Source organism: Oncorhynchus mykiss, chromosome 7 (genome assembly GCF_013265735.2).
Source record: "Oncorhynchus mykiss isolate Arlee chromosome 7, USDA_OmykA_1.1, whole genome shotgun sequence".
In the NCBI taxonomy this organism is placed as follows: domain Eukaryota; kingdom Metazoa; phylum Chordata; class Actinopteri; order Salmoniformes; family Salmonidae; genus Oncorhynchus; species Oncorhynchus mykiss.
Window position 1 is genome coordinate 42,911,569 of NC_048571.1, and position 10,682 is coordinate 42,922,250.

Sequence of the window (10,682 nt, forward strand, 5' to 3'; positions counted from 1 at the left end):
ACGAAAGAGCTTTAAAGTAATTCAAGGGGAAAGTGTTTTATTTGAGAACTATATTTAAAACTACTGTTTTACCTTTTCAAAGAAAGGTTATAACACATTTATGAGACATGTATTTAAAATGTTGCACTTGCCCTTTGTATCTTCCAACAACCACCTCCATGTTATCAGTACCTTCTAACAGCCACCTCCATGATAGGTTTAGGGGTTCCTGAGTGGCACAGCGGTCTAAGGTACTGCATCTAAATGCTAGAGGCATCACTACAGATCCTGCTTCAATTCCAGGCTGTATCACAACTGGCCAAGAAAAGGAGACCCATAGGGCTGCACACAATTGGCCCAGCGTCATCAGGGGGAGGCCGTCATTGTAAATAAGAGTTTGTTCTTAACTGACTTGCCTAGTTAAATAAAGATAAAATCAAGATGAGTAGCAGTTTGTGTATTTACAGTGGGGCAAAAAAAGTATTTAGTCAGCTACCAATTGTGCAAGTTCTCCCACTTAAAAAGATGAGAGAGGCCTGTAATTTTCATCACTTCAACTATGACAGACAAAATGAGAAAAAAAAAATCAGAAAATCACATTGTAGGATTTCTAATGAATTTATTTGCAAATTATGGTAGAAAATAAGTATTTGGTCAATAACAAAAGTGTATCTCAATACTATGTTATATACCCTTTGTTGGCAATGACAGAGGTCACACGTTTTCTGTAAGCCTTCACAAGGTTTTCGCACACTGTTGCTGGTATTTTGGCCCATTCCTCCATGGAGATCTCTAGAGCAGTGATGTTTTGGAGTTGTTGATGGGCAACACAGACTTTCAACTCCCTCCATAGATTTTCTATGGGGTTGAGATCTGGAGACTGGCTAGGCCACTCCAGGACCTTGAAATGCTTCTTACGAAGCCCCTCCTTCGTTGCCCGGGCGGTGTGTTTGGGATCATTGTCATGCTGAAAGACCCAGCCACGTTTCATCTTCAATGCCCTTGGTGATGGAAGGAGGTTTTCACTCAAAATCTCACGATACATGGCCCCATTCATTCTTTCCTTTACATGGATCAGTCGTCCTGGTCCCTTTGCAGAAAAACAGCCCCAAAGCATGATGTTTCCACCCCCATGCTTCACAGTAGGTATGGTGTTCTTTGGATGCAACTCAGCATTCTTTGTCCTCCAAACACGACGAGTTGAGTTTTTACCAAAAAGTTATATTTTGGTTTGATCTGACCATATGACATTCTCCCAATCTTCTTCTGGATCATCCAAATGCTCTCTAGCAAACTTCATACGGGCCTGGACATGTACTGGCTTAAGCAGGGGGACACGTCTGGCACTGCAGGATTTGAGTCCCTGGCGGCGTAGTGTGTTACTGATGGTCGGCTTTGTTACTTTGGTCCCAGCTCTCTGCAGGTCATTCACTAGGTCCCCCCGTGTGGTTCTGGGATTTTTGCTCACTGTTCTTGTGATCATTTTGACCCCACGGGGTGAGATCTTGCGTGGAGCCCCAGATCGAGGGAGATTATCAGTCGTCTTGTATATCTTCCATTTCCTAATAATTGCTCCCACAGTTGATTTCTTCAATCCAAGCTGCTTACCTATTGCAGATTCAGTCTTCCCAGCCTGGTGCAGGTCTACAATTTTGTTTCTGGTGTCCTTTGACAGCTCTTTGGTCTTGGCCATAGTGGAGTTTGGAGTGTGACTGTTTGAGGTTGTGGACAGGTGTCTTTTATACTGATAACAAGTTCAAACAGGTGCCATTAATACAGGTAAAGAGTGGAGGACAGAGGAGCCTCTTAAAGAAGACGTTAGAGGTCTGTGAGAGCCAGAAATCTTGCTTGTTTGTAGGTGACCAAATACTTATTTTCCACCATAATTTACAAATAAATTGATTCAAAATCCTACAATGTGATTTTCTGGATTTTTCCCCTAATTTTATCTGTCATAGTTTAAGTGTACCTATGATGAAAATTACAGGCCTCTCTCATCTTTTTAAGTGGGAGAACTTGCACAATTGGTGGTTGACTACATTTTTTTTTTGCCCCACTGCAGCTTTAGCCCCAGCCTCCAGATCTGTTTAATCCTCGTCTGGTATTTGGATGTAGAAGGGGAGCCAGACCACAAATGAAAGTGAAATGTTAGTAGGTAAAGAGACGTAGTAAATGTGATATGCGTTGGCCGAGGGAGCCTAATAAAGATGAGAGCACACGTTCATATGCATGTGTTGGTGTGCTCAGCTTGACGATGTCTGCCCTGAAGTCTGAACAAAGGGAAGGAAGGAAGCTAGGGGCAGGGTAGAAGGCCTGGGAGGAGGAGGTGATAGCACACAGTGGCCCTCCAGCATGTGTCTTGCAGAGCTTGCTCAGCCTCTCAAGTCCTGGGTTATGGCAGCGACAGCTGGGCTAGCAGGCTCTGCATGGGCCCACTCACTCACACTCACACTCACACTCACACACACACACACACACACACACACACACACACACACACACACACACACACACACACACACACACAGGAAGCTCTGTCCTGTTTACTGTTTACATTTCACAGTGTGAGGCCTACTTGGGAGGGCTCTGGGGAATGGCCACTGGACCTACAGCTGTTTGTGTGTGTGTGTTGATATGGTTTAATGTAGGCTTATCTGTCAAGTAGCCTTTGTGTGGTTGAAAGTCAATGTGAAGCTTTCAGGGATACAATTGCATAACATAGTCTGGTAGTTGCAAAGTAGTGCAGGGAGGTTGATATTAGATTACTAAGTCAAAAATTGTCATGTGGTAACAACTGTGCAAGTATTGAAAAACGTAACAACCAAGGCCCATAAGGAAACACACACTGTGGTCTGAACAGACAGTTGGCTGTTTAGCCAAAAGGACACCTGCTCTTGGTTCCATAGGCACTGAATGATGGCATGAGGCAGCTGATCAGCTGATGCAGTACTTACCTGAAAGGGTTGTTCTAGCCACAAATGTTTCAGGATATGAAACCAAAAATGTAATTTATTTGAATATCTTATAAGTAGGTTCAGAAAAGGTGCAAGAAATGTTTAGTTTATTGTTGTATCCTTCTTGTTCTGGTGCATGATAGCCAAGACTAATTCCTAAAGAATATTGAATTCACTGTATGGCTATTTTGAGTACGTTTTTTAGTATGTAAGAAGACATGGATCATGATACAATGTAGGCCAGGCAATTTGACTTTATTTTGTAATCTTGTTGTTTTATCTGTATTGTAGGCTATATCTATTATTCTATAACAAAAGAAAAAGGCAGAGGATAACCTCATACAACCATCCGGAAGTCTCCCGAGCTTACATTCTGTTTCACTACACAGATTCCAGCTCTAATCAGTCTCGTAATTACGAGCATATTAACCACGCTCCAAAATTGTTCATGTGGATATCCAAAATAACTGTAGTATACCAGCAGAGGGCAGTCATGTGTAGGAGTTGGAGGAATGGGCGTTCAGAAGACAAGGGCCATAGGTGTCAACTCAACTGGGAATTACAGGAATCAGAGGCATCATGCCCATAGGGGGCACCTTGCAGAGTCCATGCCCTGACGAATTGAGGCTGTTCTGGGGGCAAAAGGGGGTGCAAAACAATATTAGGAAGGTGTTCCTAATGTTTTGTTATTTGTTACCCGTATTTGTTACCCAGGGATAAAAACGTAAATAAGAATTTTCTTAAACGACTTGCCTGGTTAAATAAAAAAAGAAGCACAAGCATTTCACTACAGCCGCAATAACATCTGCTGATCATGTGTATTTTAAACGGTGAGGGAGGAGCGCCCTGCTTAAATAGAACTTGAATCTGCGCCACCATGTCATATTGTCAACAAGGCAGCATGGCACATAGTTCAGAAACATACAACATGTATTTTCCATAAATACGCTTTACAGTTTTCAAACTAGTTTAAGGCAGATAAAGTATATATGCGTTTTTATCAAGAGCAAACACTTTGCATGTGTTGTAATCATCACTCCACGTGCTTGACATATTTCACCTTGTTTTGAGACAACTTTGCCATGTCACCCGGCTCACCTCCTCATTGGGACTCACCTCCTCATTGGGGTGTGTAGGGGTGGTGTCTGTCGGCGGGCCGAAGGCGGACCGGTGGGGAGTTGGTGGCGACGACTAGCAGCTGACTTAGAACTGGTGAGGACCAGGGGAATCCGACTGTTTGATTAAAACAAAGCATTGTGAAGGTGCAAGGTGGTTGTTGACGAGATGTGATTTCCGCCCAGTGCTCTGAATGGCCAAGTGACGAAATTCAGTGAAGCGCGCGTAAACGGCAGGAGTAACTATGACTCTATTAAGGAGTCCTTAGCCCAGGACATTAAGGTTCCACGCCTCCCGAATTAATGTGAAGTCGAATACGGAAGACCCCAAACCATACATTGTCACCTGCTAGCAGGTGGTCCTAACATAGCAATAAACTGGAGCAAAAGGTGCCTTCAGACCAAACGAAACCCTGGTCCGGCTGAGAGGGACTACCTTGGATTGGTTAAAAGGAAAGATGGTAAATAGTACCATAGCCCTTGGAGGGCTCTTCCAACCCCTACTCTGTGTGTCACCTGGTTGAGGGAGTCTCTCCAACGGCTGTCCCCCGTATACTTAGCTAACTATAAACCGCAAAGGTTTGAATCGAACACTTGCTTTGGCTGGATCCGCTAACAGTGGAGCACAAAATAGAGATGGAATGTGCTTAGCGGTTATGAACACTGCCAGGTGCGGGACTCTACACATTCTATGTGGGAGCTCTCCAACATGCTCCTTGGCGCATGTAGTGGAGATGGCATGTGCCTTACCATTAGCTGACACTACCAGGCCTCAGGCTTGCCTGAGTGCGGGACATCGCACATTGTAGGTGGGGAAGTCTCCTCTACGCTCACTAGACTCGAGGTGGAGACTAAAACCATTGGCCCCGCAGTGATAGGGCATTGCATGGATCTGGCTTGTGCCCTACGAAGTCGGGAGAGGCATTTCCAGCTTGTCCCGGGAGGGAGGCCTACATCTGATGTGAGTGGTACCATCCATGCCCATTAATTTGCTGCGGACCCATAAAATGGACAGAATAAGTTTAGATTCCCATTGGGCACGGATCACTGAATGTCAACTTAATGAAATTCAAAGAGTTTGCCCACCTGTAGTAATCCTGCTCAGTACGAGAGGAACCGCAGGTTCAGACATTTGGTGTATATGCTTGGCTTAGGAGCCAATGGTGCAAAGCTACCATCTGTGGGATTATGACTGAACGCCTCTAAGTCAGAATCCACCCTAAACGTATCAATACCGTAGCGCCGCAGATCTTCGGTTGACCCAGGATAGCCTGCCTCTTCTGGCAGGTGAGTAGAACCGTTCGTGACGGGGTTGGGGTGCGGCCGGATGAGTTTCCCGCCCCTCTCCTGCTGCGGCACCGCATCTTTGTGGTGAACCTGGTGCTAAATCACTCGTAGACGACCTGATTCTGGGTCAAGGTTTCGTACGTAGCAGAGCAGCTCACTCGCTGCGAACAAATTAAAGTCAGCCCTCGAACCAAGCTTTTGTCGGGGTGGAAGACGTCTTCCTCCACCATCCTACTTTACTTATGGCTTATCAGTGGATATTCTGACAGCAGTTTGAGGGTTGTAGGTCACATTCCCAGGTTACTAGGTGCACGCAGAAGGGCCAGGTCCAGAGGCCAGACACAGAGTGTGAGAGAGCCCAGGCAGGCGTGTAGAAGGCGTAAGACATTGACATTGGGCTCTGGATAGGTAGGGGGATAGGTGGTGGTCGCCCATCCGCCCGGGCCTGTCCTCTGGTGGGACTGTGAGTCAGGTTGGGACTAGCAGCGGAAGTCAAAGGGTCACCAGGTGCAAGAGGAGGCCTCCTCCAAGACGGGGGGCACTCAGAGTCCGAGCAGGGGCGGCCGGACTCTGAGGCTGGGGGTAGCACTCACTGTGGAGGTTGGAGTAGGGACTTAGTCTCTGAGCCTGTTTCGGTTTACCAGGGGCACATGGTTCCTGACATAGGGACTATAGACGTTTTAGAAATCCCAGGGTGTAAGCTATACTAAAATCGTGTAAGATGAAAATGAACAAACTAAGGGTGTGCAAAGTGTAGGCCCACTGAGTGTACATTCTGAACTTTGTTTCAGGTCAGTAGGTTACCTGATCAAGGAGCGGTTGAAATTAGAATAATTGAAAAATACTAAAAATTCATGTAAAATTGTGTGAGATAAAAATTTACAACAAAATGGTGTGATATATATATATATATATATATATATATGGCTTGTCAGTGGATATTCTGACAGCAGTTTGGAGGATTGTAGGTCACATTTCCAGAGAGGTATTGAAATTAGAAACATTGAAAAATATTTAAAATGAATGTAAAATCATGTGAGATGAAAATGCACAAACAAAAATGTGTGCTACATGTAAGGCTATTCAGTGGATATTCTGAAAGTAGGAGGGTTGTAGGTCATAAGACTAAGGAGCTATTGAAATTTGAAACGTTTAAAAATGATCGTCAAATCTCATGAGATGCAAATGGACAAACAAAGGCCCAAGTGAATAAGTGTGTGAGTGACACTGTCCTTCACGGGGGCACAGCAGGCAAATTTAATGTAAAATCGTGTGAGAAAATGGACAGATAAAAGGGTGTGCAAAGTGTAGGCCCCCTGAGTGTACTGTACATTCTGAACCTTGTTTGGGGTCAGTAGGTCACATGACCAAAAAGCTATTGAAATTCTAAAGTTGACCAAATTAATGACTAAGGAGCTATTGAAATTTGAAATGTTAAAAAATTATAAAACTCGAGATGCAAATGGACAAACAAAAGGCTGTGCTAGGCCCACTGAGTGTAGATTATGAACCTTGTTTGAGGTGTGTGGGTCTCATGACCAAGGTGCTATTGAATTTCATTTTTTGTAAAAAAAAAAAAAAAAAGTTTAAATAGTGCGAGATGATGTAAATCAACTGAAAAAAGTGTGTTCAATGTGTGTCTATGCCATCGGGTTAGCTAGAACCAGTTTTGAACGTTTTAGGAGTAATGGTTAAAGAGCTATTGAAATTTGGAAAATGTGAAATGTCACTATGTTGACGGTCCCTAACTGCTGTTGGTGGACATAACGAAAACTACAGGCGAATATCCGTCGAATATTCAACCTGAATCTGTCTTTACCTCGGTCAGCTTTTTCTTGATTTCATGAAGTGCAATGCGGCATACCTATGCAATGGCATTGTAAGATTACTTGTTAGATAATACTGCACTGTCAGAACTAGAAGCATAAGCATTTCGCTACACTCGCAATAACATCTGCTAACCATGTGTATGTGACCAATAAAATGTTGATTTGATGGTGTGTTTCTCTTTTACAATGTCAATTATGAAACTTTAGCTCTATTTTTGTTGAACGCGGTACTGCGGCATGCAGACTGTGCTTTTCCTTGAACAAGATGGTGAAAGCGTTGGCTATTTTATGGCCAATAGCGTGACGCGTGGGTCTTGATGGCTGCACCCTCGGTTTTGTTTATCCTTGGGGTGGGTCAAATTTACGGGATTACCTGACTGCCGTGTGCAGTTCGGGGCTGGGCTCAATGTGGGCGGGGTCAAACGTCGGGGCTGGGCTCAATGTGGGTGGAGTCAAACACGTTAAACGCGAACCCTTCCCGTCCCCTTCAAGATCACCCAAGTTGAGGTAAACGTCGAAGTTGTCAACGTCAACGAATGCGAATCTTAATCGAACCTAACCTAATGGATAAAAATACCGACCATGGAAGTAAGTGAGACTGTCATTATGCATAATGTACTTTGTAACATTCATGTTATACCAGTGCAGTGGTATATTTTTATATAACCAACTACCGCATCGATGATAGTATAGCCTTAATTAGCTCCCATTTGCACGTGAGCCAGCTAATTACTCACGAGGGAATCTTATTTTGACTAATTTGCGTACTTGAGAATGTACAGTTAAGTAATAGATTTGATCGTTGATTTAAAAAAATAAAATAAAAAATTAAGATAAAAATATATATGTGTGTGTATATGTATATATGTGTGTGTGTGTATATATATATGTATGTATGTATGTATGTATGTATGTATGTATATATACATATATATATGTATGTATATATATACATGTGTGTGTGTGTGTGTGTGTGTGTGTGTGTGTGTGTGTGTGTGTGTGTGTGTGTGTGTGTGTGTGTGTGTGTGTGTATATATATATATATATATATATATATATATATGTGTATTATTATACATACATATATATACATACATATATACATATACACATATATATACATATATATTTGATGGTAAGATGAAAAGTTATTTCTGTGCTTGCAGCATGCAAAGCACACTATTATTGCTCGTATTTTTTCTTGTTTATTATTCTTCACACTTTTTGGGACTTATTTCCTACAATTTGTAGACTAAATACAGAATTCATACATCAAACTCCTGCATAGCTGGATGCTGATGTGACATGCTGTGACTTATTGTGTGGGGGATGTCTTCTACACCCAGAAATATATTCCTTGGGGGGGTTATTATTATTTACTATTATTGTTATAACTATCAAACTTAACAACCTACTCTTTCTTAATGTACGCTCTGTACATTGCAATGGAAGCAGTGTAATTTCACTGAAGTATGTATAAATTATGAAATTCTCATCACTAGTGGGTATGTTTTTTTAGGATCCCCTTCCGACTGTGATTTTCTTTATCAAAGGAAAACATGCAGCAAATAAGGCAATGGTGGTGCCTATTTCACCTCTCCTGTAGAACGTTCCCATGCCGTAAGTCTTGAACATTATAAAAACTTAATTTGCATCCTTAAAATCACTTGTATTACTGTAGCCAGACTGACCTGAATATATTTTCATATTGAATGTATGTCATTCACTCACTATGGTCTGAAAAAGAGGTTGAAAGAAAAACACACTACATGTAGGTGTCATATGATGAGTGGCATAGTCTTAAACCAATGTTTAAAGACTTAACCCCCCCCCCCCCCCCCCTCCAATATATTTCAGGATGATGTAGAAGATTCCCCCCACCCCCCCCAAGAAGTCACAGCATGTCACATCAGCATCCAGCTCTGCAGGATCAGGTACTGTATAGGCTATTAGATAAAGTAAGAGGCATTCTTGACACACATCCCTAGATTTTCCGTTACATTATTTAATGACCACAATCTGTTTTCTCAGTAGACTATACTGAAAACAAAATGCACGGCGAACTGTGAGCTGGGTATGTAGTCTACTGTGTGTAATGCTGAAGGCTTGATGTATGGAAAGATATAATAGCTGTGATGACTTGTTGAGTAGTTATAGATATCACTGAAAACCCCTTTAGTAATAGTGGCTTTTGTTTGCATGGTGGTATTGTGAAAGTGGGGTGTAATTGTTCTTGATCACCCAATGAGGCACTACTCCTAATATTAATTATTCCTTTTTCTTAGAGGAAGCAGATCTTCTAAGGGACACCCTAGAGGCACGCCAAAACATTTAAAGGAACCGTTCCCCTCCCTACTGTAATTGGGATAGGCGGGGAAGACCGCATCACAACCCCTAAAGAACTACAGTCACCTGAGTCGCTGATCTCTTTACTGGAGCTGGTATAACTTAATGTACAAAGCCCATTCAGCTTGTCAGTATGTTTATATGATATAGTCTGTCTCCATTCTCATGAGGAAAATAAATGGCATAACTCAGGATAGGTAGTAACTGTATATTTATGTTCAATTAAATAATATAATTACAAAGTTATAACATTCATCAACACAATTTTAACAGTACATGACACGGATAACAAGTATATTGTTCACTGCATCATCAGTAGCTTGCTCAAACTGAGCCCGGCCCAAATTGCACACTGCAGTCAGGGGTACTTGGATTTCGGCGTGTTATCCAGTAAAAAATATATATACAAAAGTCAGTTGCTAATAAGGAGCTGGTTTCGGCGGGGTTTGTTGCTGATAGCTGGCACTGGGACAAGCGGTAACATATTGCAGTAGTCAGACACGACATGAAGCATCAATATCGTTGGATCCTTCATTTGTTTTTGCACTGATGTTACACAAATGTTTCAGAACAGTCGGCCCTTTAAATGCTACTGTTATATCTAACTAGCTAACGCTACATCCTATCAAACCTGTAGTCTGATGTGTATGGTTAGCCCGCTAGCTAATATAGCCAATGTTAGGGCAAGCAAGGTTAGGACTCTAGCTAGACTGTTGTGCTAGCGACGATGCTAACCGTTTAGCTAGCAAGCTAAACATTTGGCTAGCTGGCATCAAACATCACGTTAGTTAGGTGAGGGTGAATTACATTATTCAACATATTGCTAGATTTCTATTTAACTAGGCAAGTCAGTTAAAACCAAATTCTTATTTACAATGACGGCCTAGGAACAGTGGGTTTACTGGCTTGTTCTGGGGCAGAACGACACATTTTTACCTTGTCAACTCGGGGATTCGATCTAGCAGCCTTTCAGTTATTGGGCCAATGCTCTAACCACTAGGCTACCTGGATAGCCAAATTACTTTATATTTCTAGTTAACTAACAACATCAGCGTAGCTAGTCACATTGGCTAGCAGCAATATTCTGGAGGAAGTGGAAATGCTGATTTGAAAGTGCGAGGTTTCAGATACAATTGATAAAAAGTTGTCACGACGTGGGGCGCTGCTGCTCT